We start from the raw sequence: 23446 nt of genomic DNA on the forward strand, positions 1-23446 counted from the left end.
TCAATGAAAGCATTCGCTTTGAGACATCATTTTAGCGCAAAATTAATTATTTTGTCAAAATTGGTCAAAATTTTCCCATAGTTTCAGAGGAATTTGATAAAACACTGTAATACCAAAATAATACCAAAATGTGCCATCCTGACTTAGAAAATTTTCCACAATTTCAAGTCATTTCTGTAGGGGGTATATCAAAAATGTTTAAAATCAAGTTTGAAATTTCCGGGTTTCAATGAAAGCATTCGCTTTGAGACATCATTTTAGCGCAAAATTAATTATTTTGTCAAAATTGGTCGAAATTTTCCCATGGTTTCAGAGGAATTTTATAAAATACTGTAATACCAAAAGAATACCAAAATGTGGTATTTGATCATTGACAAATTCTGCAATTTTGCAATATCAAAACAATACCTTAAATTGGTATGATACCACATTTTGCTCTTGCATAATCCTTAAGACAAATTTTCAAGGGTCCAGGAATACCAAAATTTGGGATTGATACCAGAGAAAGGTATTATTATGCATTTCCCTTGTTATTTACCCATGCTCGGGTTGTTTACAATCTTATTAAAAAGTTATTGAATGTTCCGCCCTATTGAAAAAATACTACAGATTTGATAGGTTTGCAGATTTCCTTCCCGAAGAGTCAAAATTTTATCTGGGAACACTGTCTTGAATCTTTGATCTTTGATCTGATATTGAGGCTTATGATTTTTTTCACTTCATAGATATTAAATTTTAACTAAACGACATCCACTACATTTTTTTTTCAACGCCCTATCCGATAAAGTTTGATGATCTGACTACACTGTTATTTTTTTTAAATTGAGTATTTTTAATAAACGTTTTTCACTTTCATAATTTCAAAACCAAACTTTTGATACCTAATAAAGTATATGTCGTCGCTGGAATAAAAAAAAAATCACAGTTTTAGTGAAAAATTTAGTTTTTTTCCATTTGCGTCATTTTCCGGTATTCGTGCGTGATGCGTCGAAAAACACAGGTTTTATTTTCAAAAAATAATAACTCAGGAACGTAAGAGTTGACATTTCCTGTTTTTTGGATTTTCACGTAAAATTGACCGAGTAATCCAATAACACCCTAGCACCGCATAGGTCATCCTTATGGCGAAACAAAAAATACGGGTTAAATTATTTTGGCGAAGTAAATAATTTCCAGAAAAAAATTAACCTAATCGTTGAACTTTTTTCGGTTGAGCACTTTTCAAACGGAATTTCTGTATACGTTTGATGTTATAGAGTTTCCAATTTTTTGTCATCAGTTATAATCAGTTTTCTAAAAAAAAGGGGATTGAGTTAGCAAATCCTGTTGATTTACAACTTTTAGCTGGCAAATTCAGAATGAAACTGTTTTGAAAACTAAAGGCTCAAAATAAACCATTTGATAAATAATTCAATGCAGCAAATAGCTTCCAATACAACCCTAAAGAGTAAACACCTCTTAACTGCATCCCATATTACCAACCCCTCCTTTGCATAAACAAATTCCACCAACTTTGCAGCCCCGTTTATCACAAGTGCAGCAGCAGATGCAATTGCAAAATGCAAAACTCCAGCGGCAGCGGCAGTGCCCTCTACCAATCGCTCTTCAGGGCGCCCCAATAAACTACTGCACTGCTACTGCCAATAAATTGCACCTTAAGCGAAGTCGATTTCATTCCAACCCAACAAATTGCACCCAATTCCGCTTCCATTCATTACGATTCAAAACTACAACACACACACACACACACATACGCTCAGCGACATTGCATCACGTGTGTGTAGCATAACACAGCATAACATCGTCGGAACCTTCTTCTTCGAGTGTCGTCTTACATTGTAGGACGACGGTACAACTGGTGAACCGGCAGCGTAGCGTAGCACAACTTCCCCTTAACAGCCGAACTTCCCCTCACCGAAGGGGAAAAATTAAGGGGAAACGCATACTTTGCTGCCTGTCTACCCGCTTGCTACGCTTGCTTTGCCTGTATTGGTGACAGCGCGCCCAGCACGAACGCTGCCATAAAGAGGAGAAGCGGCCAAGCTTGGCATAAAACGGCGACGGATCGCCTCGCGAGGTGTTCACTCTATGGCTAGCTGTCGAACGGAGCGGTACGCTCCCGCGAGCGCTCATGCGCACTGTCAAGTGAGAGAGCCCCGCGAGCACCGACCAAAACAATGCGATTTCGCGAGCGTGCGTGCTCTCTTTCGCTCCGGCTGTCAAAAGGATCTCTTGGAGTTTTGGCCGGAGTTTTCGCTCGCAGTTAACTTCTTTTACATCGAAATGCGCTGGCTCTGGATGAGGAGCAGGGCTCGCTAGAACGCCTGGCCTGGCAAGAGAACACACAGCTGAGGGGACTTTACAGAAGGGAAAATTTAGTAACGTCGTGGCTTCGGTGAACGCAAGTCGTAAAAAGGCAGGTTTTCGGTGACGCGGTTCGCGCGCGACGGGATACACACATTTCGCGAAACTTCTCGCAAGGATACCTTTCGTACGGAGCACGGGATTCGAATTTCCAGGGGGTTTCTTTTAAAGTAGCTCCACTCATCGATTAGAGATAAACGCGGAAGGCTCCCAAGTTCCTTCCGGCTGCTCGTAACCGGAACACGTAAATTGGCAAATTATGTGAAATGGTCTTCCGGAGACGCTGTTGTTGTTGTTGTGGTGGTCCTTATCGGGCAGCCCGGGGTGGTTGAGTCTCTGGTTATCGATTTGGCCCCGATTCACGCGCGCGTCAACGCTGGACCCCCCCCAAGGGGAGCCTTGTTACATCAGCTTCGCCAATCATCTCCCGCGAGGCGGGAGCAAGCTTCACCACCTCCATGGTGTGAGTGTGTTCGGCAATGCCAGCCAGGAAGAAGTTCTTTGATTTATCTCTCGGCAATTTGCGCACCCGTGGCAAGTGCGGGGGTATGAAGTAAAAAAACAACCAAAACTTCACAACTTCGCCCTGGCGAAGCCCGACACCGCATCGAAACGTCGACGGGATCGATGATTTATCTCGCGAAACAAGTGTGAGTGTGTGTGTCGTGAGTTATGGACGGCCCACCCAAAAAGTGAGCGGCGAGTGCGTGCGTTCGTGTGTTTTAAAGGGGAAGAGTTGAAATTAATTGGAGATTAAAGCTAGCTGGTGGTGATCCAGAAAACGTCAAATTTGGGTTGAAAGTGAAACGCACGCAGGAAGACAAGTCCGGCGTGTCAAGGTGGATAGAGCGGAGACCTCCGGTGAAGAGATCGCGCCGTTTTTTCCTAACTTCAACGGAGGAGTATTTTGACAGCTGACAGACGAGCGCTCCGAAAAAAAGTTCGTGCTGATGTGAGTCTCAGAAACTCTGCTCGTTTTTTTTATTGTTATTATTTCTGTCTGATCTGCTCTAGATGATGATGATAGTCGGCGCTGTTGTTGTTGTTGTTGTGGGGTTGGGTTTTGGGTTTGTTTTTGTGGACTAGACCTTCGTCAGCTTCGGGGGCTGCTGCCGGGCTGGATTGGATAGTTGGAATGACACGCGGGCTAGACCGAGCGAGCCACTGCGATGCAGTTTGGGGTTAGGGAACATGCTCGTGGCGGTCTGGCTTTTGGGGGCATGTTTGGGCTGGACTTGTCAGTAGACATCAGGGGGAAAGAAAGTGGTAACACCTGGTGGAATAAAACATTGTTAGGTGAAAATATGTTTACTTTTTTTATTTATAAATTATCAATTAAATTTTCAAAAGGTTCGTCAGCATACGAATTCCATAGCTCATAAATTGTTTTCAAAAATTTACTGTATAATTCATGTATTTTTTTTAGTTATTGCGAAATGAGTTTTTGAAATAAATTTTTTATCATTATTTTTTTGCAATTTTTTATTTGTTTTGATTTAGTTTATACCTACAAATATGTTTTGTATTGTTAGGAGGTTAAAAAAAGCTTAACGTGGAAACTAGGGTGGTATAATAATAAAGAAACTAATTGAATCATTGCCGCATAACTTATTGTTATTTATGTTCTAATATTTCAATAAACAAAATCAGGTTTAATTTTAAAACCAAACATGGGACTTGACAAACAGAACAATCCAAACCAAATTAGATAGCAGTATGAGTGAAATCATGTCATCGACATATTAAGTAACAGACAGGCTCTGAAAGTTGTGAGACTGAATTTGCAAATTTTGAATTACATTTTAAAAGTTCAATTGGTCTCACTCTCGGCTCCGACAACAACAAATTGGGGAACGGATAGCGAATATAATGTTTACCAATTTTTTAAATAACCAGAAAAGCTCTTCAAAATTCAAAATATAGCAAGATATTTTTTGCGAGCTGCTAAAAAATGTTTTGGGGTTATTTTAATAATCATAATAGTAGTTTATGCAACAAGTTGCACAAAGAGGATTTTTTTAGCACAAGTCGTACATTTATCCAGCGAGGTTCACCGAGTTGGATAAATACGAAGAGTGCTGAAAAAATCAAGTTTTGCATCGAGTTCCATACAACATTTTTTTGCAATTCCAAAAAACAAACACTGAGAGAAATTTTATGTCAAATTTTCATGTATTTTGTCAATAAATCGTTTAAATCAAAAAAAAATTGAAAAGTGTTACTTTTCGAAACAAGTGCTGAAAAGTTCAACTTGTCAGCGCCCATTTGAGTGCTGAAAAGTAAAACTTTTCACTTTTATTTTGAACTGTTGCTATTCGATTCTGTTATTTTTGGTACAGAAAAGTAGGCTATTTCGTCGTTCAAGAATGACAGGAAAAGTAAGTAGTTTCACGACGGAATTGCAAAAAAAATATTATTATTTTGCATTCCATTTTTTTAAGATAGTGGTTTATGCAACAAGTTGCAAAAAACGTACAAACACAACGAATGCTGAAAAAATCATGTTTTGCAATGAGTTCCATACAATAGTTTTTGCAATTCTGAAAAACACCTTTCGAATGGAATTGTAGATCCTATGTCCATGTGTTGAGTTAATCCAGCGTTTAAATCAAAACAATGTTAAAATTAATTACTTTTCGATACAAGTGCAGAAAAATTCATCTTTTCAGTATCCATTTGAGTGCTGAAAAGTAGAACTTTTCAGCATTTATTTTGAAAAGTGTTCCTATTCCAGTCTGTTATTTTTGGTAGAAAAAGGTAGGCTGATTCGTCGTGCTAAAATTACAAGAATAGTAAAAAATTTCAAGACGTAAACGGCAACAAAAAAGTTTTTGTACTGGAATTTTGACCCTGAAACGGTTTGTGCTTTTTGAAAATAAAAATAAAAATTAGATTTAATTCAATAAAGACGTTACAGATAATTTTCAAAGTGAATATCTTTGAAATCGCCCTGTAAAATCAAGGAGCGAAAAGAATTTAGAAAATAATAATAAATACATCAAAACCGTATTCAGCATGTTTGAGCTCGTTTGAAAATACTTAGATTTCTTGAAACAGCGTTTTTATTGCGATACTTTGAAAGATATATTGAAAACTAATGAATGCAATTCATCTGGACTTGCTACAAACAAAATATGTTTCATCCAATAATTGAACTGTTGTTTAAATTTTCATGTTTTTTTTATTTGTCCACCCTCATTCCCCACGACTTTGGTCAGAATGGAGGGTCATAAACTTCAAAAAAAAAAAAAATTGGCACGTTATATAAAATTGGATTTATTTTTTATTTTTTATATTTTAAAATAAAACTTTTTCAAATATCCGTGTTTTTTACAAGAAATATTTTTGCTACCAAAATATTAAAAAAATATATTTAATTCAATATGCGATTAAATAATTGAATGTATAATAATGCGATATCAATGTGTTCAATAACACAAATTTAAATAACTTTTCATCAATGAAATAAATTGACCGAATCAAAGATACTTGAGCTTACTTAAAACATAGGCATAATTTAGAAAAAGGGTTACACATGTTTAAATCAAGATTCAAACTGACTTTCAATCTACCCTTTAAAAACAATGATGAAAAAAAAAATCATAAGAAACAATATATCAAAATTACACAGAAGCTGATTTAAAAAAAAAATCCAAATAAAACCTGATTTTTTCACGATTCATAAAATTATATTATTTCCTCTACTTTGATTGTGGTCAAAGCTGATAAAAATCATGTAACTTGAAAGAAGACAAAGAAGACAAAATTACAAAACAAAAATGTTTAGAAAAACATGGCTGTTATTCCAAAGAAGAATAAAACATAAACGAAACAATAACTAACATTTATAGTTTCAATCAGGTTTGTTATTTAATAACCTATCTGAATTATTCATAAAAAATGTTTTTTTTTTCCAAATTTTGCTTGTAAAATATTTGGTTAAGTCAATCTTTCCCAGTTCCTGAGGGGAACACCCTTGAAGAGTATCGGGGCCAGCATTTACAAAGCGGATTCAGTGGCAGTTTCATTCTCAACTTAATGTTAACATGTTAAGGTTAATGTTGACATTCCATAGGTCGCCTCCCTAAGGTGTCGTGATAAGGTCCAGTTTGTGACGATACACTACCTTCCCTTTTCTAAGCAATCGATTCCACAAGGGAAAAGATCACCAGTTGTATTGGTCCGAGCCGGGATTTTAACCCCGATCTACCGCTTACGAGGCTGAAGCGTTACCACTGGGCTACGTGGCTCGGTCTTGTAAAATATTTAGCTTTTTTTTTTGTTTGTTTGAGAAATATAGCGCAAATATTAAATTAATTTTAAACATGAATTAATTGAATTTTTTTTTGAAGAAATTTGAAATCAGTTTTAAATTTTTTATTGTTTTGCTTTCCTCTCTAAAGAAAAGCCTCATTTTATTAATTTGCCCAGCTCTCCTTCTGAACAAATGTTTGTGTGCTTGGTAGAAGGGAGAAGGGGGATGCTCATAAAATTTATTACACTCGAATATCTCTTGACTGGTTGAACCATATTTGACGGAGTGGGTGTCATTCGATCCGTCTTAAGATCTCACAAGTCTCTATTGAAAATTATATCATTGACCTAATGTACTCAAAAAGCTACCCCAAATAATATTTTCAAAAAAATTCGGAAGGTTTTTAAAGAGGTTTTTTTCATGTTGTATTTCTTAAAAAAGGAATTTGAAACACCTTTTAAACATACCTTGAAAATATCTGAAAAAATACTCACAAGGTTTTGAGCACTTATGCACTTTATACATGTTTTGATGAACATAATGTCCGTATCCATCGTGCGTCCCATTGTTGGAAAGACAATCAAAAGACCTTTCCTATGAGTCATTATTTTGAAGATCTAAAACTCTTTCATATGTTTTGAGTAAGTGTTTTTTTAATTTATTAGTTTACAAAATAAATGTGATCTGACAATTTTTAATTGAAAGAGAATAATTGTGATTTAGTTAATATTAAATTCAACTATTAAGAGAGAAGATGTTGTGACTCACTTATACCTACATTTAAAGAAACCTGTAACAAATTTTTTGAGATAAGTTAGCTTTAAATGGAATCTCAGTAATTTATTTGATCAAATCAGGAAAAAATAAAACAAACTCTTTAAAATATTAAAATAACAAAAATTCATCAGATCATTGACCCTGATATTTTTATTTAAAATTTGTATCACAGTGTAATCATCAGTTAAATCCTCCTCAAGAAGACAACAAAAAATCATCTTTCCTCTAAACGACGGGTCGCTCTGATTAAGCCCCAAATGAGCCCCCCTCAAAAATAAAGGGTCCATTTAAGGTCCGATACTCTTGAGTGTGGAAGATTTCCCAAATTGTGTAACTCGATAGGCCCCCCATTTTCAACACAGAGCCGAGAGTCCGAGAAACCGAACCCTCCCATCATCATCCCAAAAATCACAAACTCGGCAAAAATCCTTTGACCCCCACAAAGTCTCTCACGAAGCGCGTTGACGTGATCCAGGTGATGTCTTGACCAAAAGTGAAACTTTTATGTAATCAATCCTTGGGCAGGGAGGGGCGTTACTGGAGGAAAGTTTCCGAAAACTTCCGAGAAATTATCACGAAGAGAACCGAGGGTTTTGGAGGGAGGAGCGCTTTTTCCTGCAGTTTGACAGGCCTTTCCTGAGCGGGGTAGGGACAAGTTGGAAGTTTCGTTAAAAACTTGCTAATTATTTGAATAAATAATGGGATTGACTTGGGAATAGTTTCAGAAGGCAGGCTTACCAGGCTTGCGTTTAAGGGAGGATTAAAGTTTGTCTGAACGGACGTTTGAGGAGGAAGAGTTTATCGGAAGAAGGTTTCATAAAATTAAGTAACATAAACATAAGGAGCGTGATTGTCTCTCACCCAGTCGGCCTGGGTTCGATCCCAGAAGGTCCCGGTGGCAAATTCTGAGACGATATTTGTCTGATCACGCCTTCCGTCGGATGGGGAAGTAAATGTTGGCCCCGGCCAAACCTTGAGGTTAGGTCAATAGCTCAGTCCAGGTTGTAGGAGTCGTCTCCCTGGGTCCTGCCTCGGTGGAGTCGCTGGTAGGCAGTTGGACTCACAATCCAAAGGTCGTCAGTTTGAATCCCGGGGTGGATGGAAGCTAAGGTGTAAAAAGAGATTTGCAAATGCCTCAACAATCAAGCCTTCGGACATCAAGTTTCGAGTAGGAATCCCGTAATCGGGAACGCCAAGGCAATGCTGTAGAGCGAATAATTTGATTTGATTTTTGAAACATAAGGAAATAAGAAGACAGCAGCCGCAGTGTTACTATCAACATTTTTTTTAAACTATGGCATATCACGCAACTGGCAGGTGGTAGGATCGGAAAGCAATTCTCGTAAGAAAAGTTTTTGGAACGTTTCGTTAAAGGTCACTTCATGAGTTTTATGAATGAGATTTTGGTTGGTTATTTGGATATAATGTTATAATGCTGCATTTAGGTCAAGTTCAGCTAATTCCTTGAAAATAGAAAGCAAAATGGAGTGAGAGAAACTCAATCGCTAAAAAAATCAAGTTCAACTTTCAAAATGCATTCCTTTATCTCCTGGCGAAATTTAAAATCCTCACACGTGCCGTTTCCACCCGCTATGTGTGCTGTGTTGCTCTGATATGTTCAAACAAAGCCAAAGATGACCACTTGAGAAATGATCGAGAATAAATAGTCCAATTGGCCTCTCCAAAAAACGAGCAAACGAGAAATGACTCGACCTCTGAACATTGCCAAGCTGATACCGAAAATCCAAAATTTAATTCTTCAGAAAATCGTTGACAAGGTAAAGGTTATGCTTTATTTGTAATGAAAAATTAAACCTTTTACCTCGTTTAAAAACAAATATAAACATAAAACTTATACCAAGCAGTCATTTTTTATTGGTTTCATAAAAAATCACTAGGAATTTTACAATAATTTTAAACAGGGCAAAAACTGACAGAGTTACGCCATATTGAAAAGTAATCCTGGAACTATTAAGTCCCGATTTGTCTCAGTTGACAAAACAGAACCTCAAATTTCAAGTTTCATACATCATTAGTTATGCTACTATTAAAAATTAGCAAAATATCAAGGAATTCAAGAAAATATATTGTAACTAAAAAAAATGTCATCAGCAAAAATTTAAAATTTGATGTCTTCGGCCAAATTTTGAAAACTTCTATGAAATACCGCTCAAGGTTGTTAACGATAATTTTATCGTTACCGTTATTTCGATAATTCTATCGGCGATAATCTTGGACGAAAACTTATTTTTAAAATCTTTTAAAAATCGATTCAATGCAACTAAATCATTTTTAATTCTCAATGCTTTCACTAAAAATATATAAATTTTTAAAAATCTCGGGTGAGTTTTCAAAAAGCCGTGAGCGCCACCGTGACCACCGACACTAATATTTGTATTACTCCAAATTGTAACAAAATTTAATTTATTATTATTTTGGGGCACTTGAAAGACGTGTAGATGAGCAATCTTAAAAAAATGAAATTTGTTTTTTGTAAGTAGGTCGAATACCGAGGCAAAAAAGGCTTTGTTTACCATTGGCTCTTACGGCTTTTTTAACAAATTAACCCGAGAATCGTAGTCAGTTTCACAGTATAATTACTCATAATTGTTCACAGAAAACCGTATTTTTTCGAAAAAACTCAAATTTTCAAAGTGCTCAAAATGGAAATCAAACGAAGCAAATTTTTTTACGTATTTACACAATAAGAGTTTTTTTAAATACTAAAATGTTCACAATATACTTTATTTTTTCGAAAGTACTAAAATTTTCATGATTTGCAATATGCGTATCAAACAAAGCGAAATTTTATATGAATTTTCAGTTTATTTGATTTTTTTTGTTGATGAACTTATATTTTCACAAAATATTGTTATTTTAAATTTTACTTGTAATTTACTTATACCTTTACCTGTTTTTTTCAATTTTGAAAATTTTAATGGATTTTTACTTTTTTTTGTAAATTAATGAAAATTTTCACAAAATGTCGTAATTTTTTGAATATACTGAAATTTGTGTAAGTTTTAATATATTTTGGTTTAAAATGAAGCAAAATTTTATTTGAAGAATATAAAATAAAAATGCACGCAAAATTTCGCTTCGTTTAGTACCCATATTGCATATTTTGATAATTTTGATATTTTCAAAAAATACGGTATTTTGTGAAAATTTTTGTGTTGAAAAAAGCTCTAATAACGTGCTGACCATATATAAAATTTTGAAAATTTGTTTTATTTTTAAATACGGTATTTCGTAAGCATTTTTGTATTTATTAAAAAACTCTAATGAAGTTAAAAAATTCAAAATTTAAAGTTTCTTCATTTTCAAAAAATATATTCCTGCTGAAAGTATGAAAAATTTTACACAATTTGGTTGATTTTAAGAAAGATTTTAAAAATAGGTTGTCGTCCTTTATTAGAATAATCGAAATAACGATAAAGATAACGATAGATTACCGTTATCATCCCGACGATAATGATAACCATTTTCGATATCGTTAGACGATAATATTATCGACCATAATGTTATCGAATGACAACCTTGATATAATTTAAATATTTAATATTTTATACATGAACAACAATATGAATTTTTAAAATTGAAATAACAACAGTAGTTTATGCAACAAGTTGCAAAAAGAAGCACATGGAAAAATCTAGTAGTGCAATGAGTTGCTTACATGTTTCATTGCAATTTCCGTTTGGATGGGAGTCAAAAGTGCTAAGTCAAATTACCGTTCAAATCAAAATGGTATTGTAAAGTACCACTTTTTAACACAAGTGCTGAAAACTATTATTTTTGCAATTCCGTCGTGAAACTACTTACTTTTCCTGTCATTCTTGAACGACGAAATAGCCTACTTTTCTGTACCAAAAATAACAGAATCGAATGGCAACACTTTTCAAAATAAATGCTGAAAAGTTCTACTTTTCAGCACTCAAATGGGTGCTGAAAAGTTGAACTTTTCAGCACTTGTTTCGAAAAGTAACACTTTTCAACATTTTTTTTTGATTTCAACGATTTATTGACAAAATACATGAAAATTGGACATAAAATTTCGCTCAGTGTGTGTTTTTTGGAATTGCAAAAAATGTTGTATAGAACTCGTTGCAAAACTTGATTTTTTCAGCACTTTTCGTATTTATCCAACTCGGTGAACCTCGTTGGATAAATGTACGACACGTGCTGAAAAAATCCTCTTTTTGCAACTTGTTGCATAAACTACTATTATAGCATCCATTTGAGTGCTGAAAATGCGAACTATTCAGCTCTTGTATCAAAAAGTTTTACTTTTCGATGCTGTTTTTTGTGAAGAAAAGTAGGCCATTTCTTCATTCCAGAATGACAGTAAGAGTAGGTGGTTTCACAATGGTGTTGCAAAAAATGATTTTAAAGTTACTAAATTTAGTTCAATTGAAGATTCAGTATTCTTTTTCTAAATTTTCGAGCTAATTCGCAATTTTCACTGAGAATTTCCAAATCATGCACAAAAAGCGAAAATGAGATGGGGCGGAAATTTTTGGCCAACAACAGAAGCAGCAGCACCACCAGAAGGCACCTATCTCTGGGGGGAAAAAGGCGAAAAATTAGTCTGGTTAACCACAGCAATAAATAAGCTTAGAAAGTCTGAGCTTTCCCTCCTGGTGCTGAATTTCTAGGTGTTCTACAGTTTGGTGTTTCCCAAAAAGTTCCACACCACTCTGAGGGGGGAGGCCACATGTGAGCTAGAATTTTCTGGCTAGTTTGAGTTGAAATTCAGCAGCCACTGTCTTGGGGTTTTTGCGCCACCAGCCCCAGAAATTTGCGATGCCAGAGGAGTGTGCAGAAGCCACAGACATTTACACTGGTAAAAATTTGGTTTTACTTAAATTTTCATCGAAATAACTTAATCAGTTTCACTACTTTTAACTGTGCAATTCCGAAAGTGAACTTGGAAGAGCAAATGTTTGGCCCCAAAGTTTGACTGTTGGACTTGCGACCGGTTTAAAATTTAGAACGCTTCGCTCGAGCGCACGCTCGAGACATTATTAATTATTGGAGTTTGAGAGTGGATGCGTTTCGAAGCAGCAGATGCATCTATTAATCAACGGGCCAAGAAAGAGCAGCGAAGGGGGCCATTAGAAGGAGTTGGAAATCGATGCCAGGCAGTCTGCCGCGGATGCCGCCGTGACGGTTTTGCCACAAGTTGCCGTGGCGGCGGCAGTCTAACTGACGACTTTGCGCGAATGTGTAGATTGGAGATATGAAGTTGGGAAGCGGAGTTCGGTGTGTGACGATAATTTGAAGTGACACTATTAAGGGAAATTTTCCAGTATGCTGCCTGGTAGCTTGGGGAAGAGGATGCAGGGTTGTCAAAATAATGATTTAATAAATCAACTCAAACATTGAGGCATATTTAAATTTTTTTTTTTTGATATTTTAAGCCGTTAGAAGCCAAATCCATCCTTAGCCAGTACTATCCTGTGACTAGAGCGTCCAATTTCCCGGGGTTACAGAATTCCCGGGAAACGGGAAATTTTTAACAAATTTCCCGGGAAATCCCGGGAATTCCCGGGAAATTTCAAATTTATCGAAAATTGTTCTTCAACAAAATTGTACAAAATATCAATTTAATAATCATTATTCAAGAAAATATATACATATTCTAAATTTATTGGCTTCCAATTCGTACAACAGTGTTGTAAAAAAAATAATCATTAGTATTTTTGTGTAGTATTATTTTTCTAATCACAGTGTTTGGAAAGCGAGTGAAATCAATCCATGCTTCAAAACCATAAATTTGCAATTAATTATGGAGTTGTGAACAGTTTGAGAGAACATGATAAAGTATAATATTGAGATGACGTTGAAATGAAAAAAAAATTATGAAGAAAATATGGATTTGTTGACAAATCTTTTTGTCCATAACAAATCTTACGCATTGAATTCACCTTAAAACTGCCTTTTCACTAAAAACATTTCTTTTATGAAATCACAACTCAAAGTTTTTAAATATTTGGAGCTAAATTTTTAAATAAGTTTACATTTTTTGTACACCTTCTATACAATACGAAGTAGTTTTATAATGATTCAGCTTAAAAAATGACTTCGGCTTAAAGAATTTTCAAATCAATAAAAGTAGTTTCATATTAATTCCGCTTACGCTCTGTTAGTGTAAATTCTTTATATTAAACTGTAAACACTTTTAAACAAATTAACCAAATTCTTCTTGCACAACCCTCTTTGAAACATCAAATGATATTTTTTTCAATTTTCATTCAATTTGGCCATGGTAAACATAATCGGGAAGAAAAACTTAATTTTGATCTTGGCCAAAAGCCAGAGGTACCATATTTTCAGATGATATAACAACAATTTTCGTTTAAAAAACTAACCAGAATTATAATAGTTAATTTTCGTTCCAAAATATCGTAATTTGTGTTGCTTTACGAATAAACAAGATCCCAGTTGTAAAAGCTTCAGAAAACAAGTCAGAAACTAATATTATCTGAAATATTCCTTGACGTGTATTTTCAGACGAACTGATAAGTTATAAGAACATGAAATTGAATTAAATAAAATAAAATTAAGTGTTTTCATTTTTTTTTTTGAAAATTAAAAAAAAATGTGCCAAGAAGTTAGAAAAATGTAAACTTCCGCTTGAATTTCGGGAATTCCCGGGAAATTTACAAATTTCCCGGGAAACGGGAAATATTTTTTTCCGGGAAATCCCGGGAATTCCCGGGAATTTTTTTCCCGGGACGGGAAATTGGACGCTCTACCTGTGACGCATATGTTGTAAAAAGATAGGACGTGTCACAAGGTAGCACGCAAGGGATTTTCAAAGTTACCTGGATTATTGTCTTAACAGGGAAACAGGGATTTTCTCTTTTGAAAAAATGAGAAGAATGCAAACAAAAGGCATTGGGAAGGGAATTTACTAAATTTCAATTGTGTCGATTGAAGTGCGTTCAGGGCCTGCAAATAAATCATAACTTGAGGAAGTTTGAGCGTTACTGATTTCAACTTAAAAAAATTAAAGTTTTAATTTAATAAATAAAAGTTAAATGTGTACAAAACTCACGTTCAACACGTTGTATACAGCATTCGCCGAAACAGCATGATTCGAAAAAAGCGCTCCGATCGAGCTCATAATTTTCTGGGATTATCTGGGAAGGATAGGCTTTTGAGGAAAAATAGAAGATCAAAGAATCTAGCTTTGGTCTCAGGAAAATGTTTAAATCGGATTGCTCGAAAAATTTAACAAAGTATCCGTGATTTTTTGAAAATAAAAACTGGGTTTATGGACGTGCCGTGAGCGAAAACGGGAAAAGACGAAAACGGCAAATAAAAAATGAATTTTTCACTAAATCTGCGATAACTTTTAAATTTGAGCGATGACCCATGCTTTTTTGTTTACTAAAAGTTGCGTCTTTTCATTGCGAAAATTTTGAAATTTTCAAAATGAATAAATTATTTTGAATTGTTTGTAGCCGATATGTTATTAATTAGGCCGATGTAATGCAATGTAAATAAATAAATTACTAGCCAATATTTCAACAATTGAATGAAAAAGGTGTGAGAAATGCACTATACGCTAGTGCAGTTAGTTAAAAATCATTAGTTTTAAAAAATCTAAATTTTGACAAAAACATTTTATTGCAATATTGCAATAAAAAATTGAAAATTTACTAATATTAAAAAAAAATTAAACAAAATTAATCTGATTTAAAATGTGCATAAACTCAGGGGAGTACATTTTTAGCTTATTGAACTCAAAATTTCGTCAATGATTTAGAGCTTTATAAAAAATATATATACTTCCCTAATTAGTTGGGCCTTTTTTGAACAGCCATTTTAATGCTTTTTTTTCTTCAGGTGATTTATTTATTTCATTAAACACCATCAAATTATGTTAATCAGCAGATGTGGTCAGGTAGTTCATATCGTCCAAATAAATGGCATAAAATTCAAAGTTTCTTTGAATTAAATCTATCACAAAGTTCTTTTGAGATGACTACTGTCAAAATGTGGAAAACATCAATGAAATGACGCAAATATATATTTTTTTTAAATTCACGCTTTTGTAATCTGCGGTTCCAAAATTTTAAATTAAGGAAACACAAAAAAGTGCCCAATTCGATAAATGAATGTAAAAATTAATATGGAGATTTTCAAAAAGTCCAAATAGTTTAAAATCGATTCCACAAGTCTATTTCCCTCCCCTCCTCTGTTTTTTGGAAAGATAATGCAAAATATGAAAAATTACTTTAAATAAATAACAAAGTCATTAATACCGTGTTTTTTTACTTAAGGACTCTTTAAACTTTACAAAAATTTGGATTTATTGTTTCATAGAGACAATGTATCTATTTGTATTTTCTGAGGAATTTATTATGGAAGAAAAATCTTTTCGAAATAAAAAAAATTAAAGCTAAATGTTAATTTTAAATTGAGTAATGTTTAAGCATGCATTTTCTTAATTAGGGAATCAATAAAAGCTCGTGTGTTTAAATCACAGCACAGTATATTTGACGATTTTTGCCAAGTTTTTTTTTTTATTTACATGAAACAATATCAAATTATAGATTAAGAACATTATGGTAATCAATACTAAATTTACAAATCAAAGCACGTTTGTTCTCTTGTTCTATTGAGATAGATATCCAATGAATTGAAATAACAAACTTAATAAGTATTTTTGTGTTATTTCCTCAAATCACTAATTTTTTTGAAATTTAGATTTATTTTTTTGCTAACTCACGTTAATTTACAACATTTCAAATTTCATAATTAAAAGATTTAGGAAAAAACCTTGTGGGTTTCAAGAAAGATAGACTTGATAATGGTACCGAAGTTAATTCTCTTTCAGGTGCAATATAAAATTTTTAATTGGAAATTACTTATTTTTTTTATAAATATCACCGTTTTTTGCAATTTATTTAAAAAGTGTCAAAAAGAAAAGCTCCGCTACAAAAACTGTTTTCGAAAATCTAAAAAATATTTTAACGAATTGTCGTTAAAAAATATTGCATCTTGAAGTTTAAATTTAGTACAAAATGAAATTATTTCAAAATTTCATAGTTGAATTTCCCTTTCAAGGATGATTTATTGAAAACTATTTGACAGATTTTCAATGCTAAAAAGCCTTGTTAAAGGTTCTGCTCTTTTTCAAAAATATTATCATCTTTTTTAATAAATTGAAGTTTCTAAGCCCTTTTGAAATGTTAAAAGTTTCTTTAAATGATCCATGTGTAAGAAAAATTTTGAACATCGCAAAAAAAATCGTAGCCAACCCACGATTTAGACGTAAAATATTAAGAATGTGACAAGCGTACAGGACTGACCATTTTCATCCAAATCTGACAACCCCCTCCTTTATGGCATCTCTACAAAGTTTCGCATATTTCCTTAAAAATGTGAAAAACCTCAATTTTCGAATTGCGAGACATCTGCGTCCACTAATCGCAGATAGTTGATCCAAGACTCATTTTGAAGAAAATTGGATGTGGGATCAAAGGACTTATTATAAATGTTAATGTTGTTTTCAGTGTGTGCTGTGAATATCAAAACTTGTTGCTGAATTTTTATATTGAACCAAGTTTAGAAAAAATGTACCTTTTTTTTAGATTTTGGAAAATGTTTTCCGTCAGTTCACAAGCTTTTGAATTTTAGGTTTAGAGTTCATTAATTAAAAAAAATGTCCAGCCAAGTTATATTAAAATTTTACTATTTAACTCAAACCAATAAAATTCAAATCTAGGAAACTATGAAGGAAACATTACCCATTGTTGTAAAACCAATGTAAAATTTTCTCAGGAACATGACAAATACTGATGCCAAAATTGTTAAAAAAAACATATTCAATGTAATTTAAATTTATGAAAAATATTCTAATAATTTGAAAATGGACTACAAACGTTCAATTTTCTTAAAATGTGCCCTGGATTGACATTCAATGGTTTGTGGTTCCATAGATATCGCAGTTTGAAAATTGTGTTTTTTCAAAGTTTTGACAACCACTGCCTTCGAATATTGTCACAATCCATCTTCCCCAAACTACACGACGCTATCTCACCCAAAAAGAAGGATGAAATTTTTATTTGTGACACATCTTTGAAGCATGGAACAACCATTAGCTGCCATCATTCCGATTCCATTCTTCAAAGTGTCGCTTCACCACCAGAAAAAAATAGGTCATCCTCAAATTGGTCTCGATCGCGCTTCCAGTAAAACACCCAACTAGAGAGGAAGATGAAAAGAAGGGGTTTCTTCTCGAATGCGGCTCACACCCGTGTGTCTGTTCTAATTGCACTTGAAATATAGATTTATGTTGGTCCGGGCGGGCCAACGGCAGTGCTGACGACGATCTACTGGGCACGTGGCCAAGGCAACGTTCTTTTGGAGCAAATTGTTGTAACACTTCAGCGTTGGGCGAGTATCAGCTTTCTTTGAATAGAAATTTCCAATCGTTTTATGACCGACGGAGCAGCGTTGGGCAATGCAACTCGAACTAATTTGAACTAGCCATAAAATCAAGGTTTTCAGATAAATACCAAAGTTGAAACAACCATTTCGGTTTGAGGGTATTTATTATTGAACAGTAATTAATTTTATTTCCCAATAAAAAGCTGAAACTAAAACTTTTAAGAGTGTATTTTTAGCGCCACGAAAAACCATTCTAACGATGTCGATTCCTGAAAAAACACCAACAACGGCTATTACATTGGTTTGAATCTACACAAAAAAACGAAACCTTCTCGCCAAAACATATTTTAACACTCTGCACAAAACTGGGCGGCACGTTTTGTCCATTTGCAGCACATAGTTGCAGCTTTTTTTGTTGCAACTTTCGATTTTCTGTTTTCTTTACCCAAGCTTTCAGCTTTTTCACGGGGTTTCGTTTTTTTTTTGCAAGCTTGTTTGAAATTTTGTTTGCTTGCATCTTCTAGCAGCTCGTGAAAATGGCGAAAAAGGAGGAGCGAGTCTTTTCTTCAGGAAGTGCAAAACTTTTGAAATTAAACTTAGTTATAGTGTTTTCTTCCCTTCGACAACGACGAAGACGGTGTAATTTAGCAAAGGATGCTAGAGGTTGGCAGAATTTTGTGCACTCCTTGTGACCTGATGTGATGGGTTTTCTTTTTCAAGACATTGTGAAGTGTTAGTAGTAAGTCTTTAGTTGGTCTTGGCCTGAGAGCAGAGATGTGAAAATTGTGATCTAGAAAGTATCGTTTTTGTATTATTATCAAAACTTTTAAAATTTTAAATCTTTCAAAATAAACTCTCATGTTTAACTTTTTTTTCAAAATAATGTTTTTTAAGGATTAAAACATCCCCAAACATCCCAACTTCCGCACTCTCCGGAACCAGTGTAAGTTGCTTGTTTTCCTCAACCTGGAGCACAAGCAAGTTCACCGCACGTCCTCCGGGACGCCGTTACTCGATTATTGAGCACCGTCTAGGCCAACGGCTGGGGCACCGGGAAATAAATCCACGAAAAGCTAGGGAAAATCCCTGGAAAAAAAACTTGCCATCCTCTCCGTCTTGGTCGCCCCCTGAGAAAAACACAGAAAACTAATACAAATTCCTGGCTGGATTCGAGCGCGGAAAACTTGGCCAGTTGCAAGATTTACAACTTTGCAGCTTCGGATCGATAGTTTTTTCCTCCGAGGTCGGTGCAAACTGCTAGGGAAAACTACATTTGTTCCGTCCCCGTCGACAACCTGAAGGCTTCGTTTTTTTCCCCTTTCCAAACGCGACAACGACGTGGCCAACATTTTCTTCTGTTGGGTGGAAAACTTTAAATCTTGATGCGTCAGAGATTTTCCAAAGCTTGCGCGAAACTCCAAGCTCAGCAACAGCTCAGGGCTGCAAATGACGGATCACGTGGTGGCGCGTTGGGAGATTAATGTCTTTGGCAAGAGATTAGTTTTGTGTCGTCGTCGTCTTCAGGTTAAGTTGTTGGGGTTAGTGTGATAAAACGGGGCCATGGTTGACTCTTTTAGAGGGAAAGTTTTGCAGTCTATTGAATTTGGGGATGACTTGGGGTTTTTAAAGGTTGACGTTGAATTTTTTTGCATTGAAGAAACTGTACTGGAAGAAAAACAATGAAGATTCCGTAATGCTAAACTTCTTGTAAACATCTCTAGAAACGATTAACATTATAATTTATACTCCAACCATCATTTCAGTATCTTTTTTTTTGTTAAGAATTTTTTTTTTTAAATTGTGTCATAATTAATTTATGCAAACATAGAAATGAACAGGAAAACTATAAAAAATGATAAATAATATTTGTTATGCATAAATAATCTAACAGCGATCTTATGTTTTTATGTTCTTCTATAAAAATCCTACTAAGTAGCAAATGGGTTTTCATTGAAATGAAATTATTTTTTTCAAATAATTAACTTAAGGGTGCACATCATTCAAGGCAATTGTTGTTTTATTATCCAAAAAAAAATGCGGTTTCCAGCGAAATATTTCGTCGAGGGGTCTAGAGCAACATTCTTTTTTGAATATTTTTTGTCGATTTTATAGGATTTTTCTTCAGAAAAGTCGATGGAAATCGATGGGTTCATGTTCATATCTATCAAATTTACTATAAATGTGCTTCTAGAGACTCTAAATTTCATATTAAATTTACAAATTTCAAATAAATAGTTTCTAACCAAAATTTACCAGATTTCTAGCTTTCTTTGAAATAACCCTCTAAATCCAAGCTGGGAACCTCACAACGACCGAATAAAAATCATTTCTTTGCACAATTCGTCATGAAAATACAGCAATTTCGATTATGAAACACAGCTAAACTGAGAGTATATCATTTAAATGCTATATATTGACGAAAAGATTCCCAATATTTTTTTCATCCTCTGCCATATAACACTACGTCATTTTAAATCATTTTGAATTAATCACATTGTAGAAAACAGTTTTTGAATATTTTCCATGAAAAAGTATCAATTTTGGTTCAATATAAGCAGAGATATACCCCATTATATCAAATAAAAAGTGACTTTTTTGAATATTCCTGGATTTTTTTCTCATTCAAACGGTGAACACTGCCTCCTGATTTTTTTTGAGGATAAAAACATTTTGCTAAAACAAATCACTTTAATAAAATTTTGAAGAAATTTTTGGAAACGATTTTATTAGAATCGTTTGAATGGGAATTGAATCCTGACATTTTGGAGAAAGTCACTTTTTATTTTAGAAAATTGGGTATATCTCTGCTTATATTGAACCAAAATTGATACTTTTTTATGGAAAATGTTCAGGAAACTGCTCTCATGTGATTGATTCGAAAATATTTTAAAATTTCATAGTGTTATGTGGCAGAGGATTAAAAAAATATAATGGGAATCTTTGCGTTAATATATATTTTGGGGATGTTTCAAAGAAAGCTAGAAATCTTGTAAATTTTGGTTGGAAACTTTTATTTGAGGTCAAATAAGTAATTAAGAGCCTCTTTAGGCACATTCATAATCGACTTTTCTGAAGAAAACCCCTATAAAATCGAAAAAAAAATCAGAAACAAAAATGCTCTAGATCCCCCAACAAAATATTTCGCCGGACCCCGCAAAATGTCGGGAAAGAGCCCTGCTTTTATGGTGCCAAATATCAGACTTGCCGATTTTTTTTATCTAAATTTTCTTAATTTTGGCGACAATGTTGTCGCTAAGCAAATTTGTTTCACCCTAGAAGTCACGTGTTTGGATTTTGTGAAAGAGTTAACTGATAATTATTACAAAAGTGATGAAAATGCATGTATGGGACATACATAAAAAAATATTAACGATTTTAAAATTATTTAAAAAATTTCGAGTTTGACATAGATAAACCGGATTTGCTTACAGAATTTGACCCGAAAGAGACCTTAACATAATCTGACATCAATAAAAAATATTCAGCGCAAAATTAAAGAGTTTTAACTGAAATGAACGTGAGCCAACGCAAACTCAAATAATGAAAATGAAATACCAAATTTATTGAGTTTTTTGGCATTGGAATTGTTGGCTGGTTTTATTTAATTTTGTTTTGAAAAATATGTTATTTGGGAAAACACGTTTTGAGAATAATCTTCAAAATTGAATCCATTGAAAAAAAATCTCTGCAGTAAACAATTTCCAAAATAAAATTTCTTGGAGGAACTAAAAAAAAAACGTTGGAATTATAAAATGTGCAAAGCTAACACAATTAAAACAGTTTTCAATATTTCAAACTAGTTTGATTACAGTCAAAGAATTATGAAAAAGGAGGTTAATAGCTGATTCCCAATGTTATGTTTTTCTCACCCTTATTTTTGGTAACTATTCGAAAGAGATTTTTTTAAAATGTCCGGTCCATCAGAGCAGATGGAATACAGTCCATGTTTTGCATTTGTTTTAAACAAATATCCAGATATGATTGTAAAATGATATAATTGCTACAAAATAAATATTTTTTCAAAAGGCAGTATGTATCCAATATATAAAATTATTATGTTCACATAATTTGTGGAATTTGAGATTTTCTCAATTTATATAAAGATTTCCTTAAGGCTTTTTATAAGTTGAGAAAATCTCAAATTCAAATAATCTTGAAAATATTTAACGCTCTTTTCTTATCTAATATCATTGTCATCGAATTGAAAAACATTTGAATCAACCATTTGAATTTGATTTAAGGGATTTAAAATTTCCCTCAAAATTGTAGAATTTTTTTGATTGCCTATTTTATCTAGTTTTCTAGTCACAAACCATCATTGCTTAAGAAAATGAATAAAAATCAGATAAAATTATTCTTCACTTATAATTTTAAAAGCCACAACAATGTTTGTCCTTATTTAAAAGAACAAAAAAATTAAAAAAAATATAGCAAAAACATTGTTATTGATAGGCAAATCTTTCAATAATATTATTAACAGATTTTAAATCTAGATTAAATTTTCAAAAGGTCCTATCTGCATAGGAAACCCATGACGGAAAGGTTGTTTTGAAAATTTAATCTAGAAATCTGCTTTAAACAATGTTGCAAAGCATTGCTTTTTGAAACCTTGAACGGAAATCCAATCCAGAACGATCATTCTCAGTCAAACTATCCAGCAGTGCCCCTGCCAGAACCCATCAAAACTGTAATGATGACGACGATGGCAGACAACAACGACAAAAAAAAGTAGCCGCCCGCCACCACCGGCCCGACTCCAAAGTGGAATTTGATGTAAACAGAAATAAAAGTGAAATAAAAACTGTAAATAAAACTACTCACATGGCCCTGCCTGGGCCCTCAAAGTCGGCAGAAGGGCTTTTTTTGGTCGAAAAAAGGGCACAAAAACGAGCCGCGTGCCGTTGGACATCACGAAAAAAAAGATCACAAGATTTAAGGGTTTTTTTTCTGTTTGTTTCAAACTCCAGATCATTCCGACAATTGTTGACGCGATGTGCGGTTCTTGTTGGGTTTTAGTTTCTCGGTTTTTATTTGGAGGGAAAAAGCAATGTTTCCGTTTGTTCTTGCTCGTCAAAAAAAGCAAGTTCTACCACTCTGGAGTTCAGTGGGAAGCGAGTACGTAAAACGACGGGTTTGAACCTCGTGTCGGCAAGTGCTTAACTAGATTTAATTAGAAGTTCTTGCATGTAACTGTAATTTTTTGAGTTTCTCATTGTGCTACTTGCGGTTTTAAGGTGAGAAACCATTCAAATGTTTTTGTTTGACAATCTACCTCAGTTTTCTTGAATTCAAGCAAAAACGATATTATCAAAGAAGATATAAAAAAATCAACATATAATAAAAATAACAGGTCAAAAATAAGAATAACTGTTAACTCTATATGACCTTTTGATGTAATGAAACGCAAATAAAATTCACTTTTCACACCCGGAATCCTTCCGGAGGCATTTCGCAGTACTTTCCACCCACGATTCAGTCAAGAAGCAAAACACCCCTTGCTAATCAAATTACGCACACCAAACGCTGCGAAGAAAAGGCCGTTTCCATTGATGCCGAGGCAGATTTTCCTCGAAAGCTCTTTTCCGCATGTGGGTTTAGGGGACCAAATTTCAAGCAACTCATTGAACGTGGTCGTGGGCGTAG

The 23446-nt window shown here is 34.0% G+C and overlaps 1 protein-coding gene across 1 annotated transcript in view; it reads left to right on the forward strand.

The window, feature by feature from the left end:
• Window positions 1–2225: 2225 nt before the first annotated feature.
• Window positions 2226–23446, forward strand: part of LOC120423917 (MOXD1 homolog 2-like) — a 395154-nt gene continuing 373933 nt past the window's right edge. The window contains 1 exon segment of the mRNA XM_039587898.2: window positions 2226–3316. The gene's annotated coding sequence lies outside the window, so the exon portion shown is untranslated.

This window comes from Culex pipiens, chromosome 2, assembly GCF_016801865.2.
Source record: "Culex pipiens pallens isolate TS chromosome 2, TS_CPP_V2, whole genome shotgun sequence".
Classification (NCBI taxonomy): domain Eukaryota; kingdom Metazoa; phylum Arthropoda; class Insecta; order Diptera; family Culicidae; genus Culex; species Culex pipiens.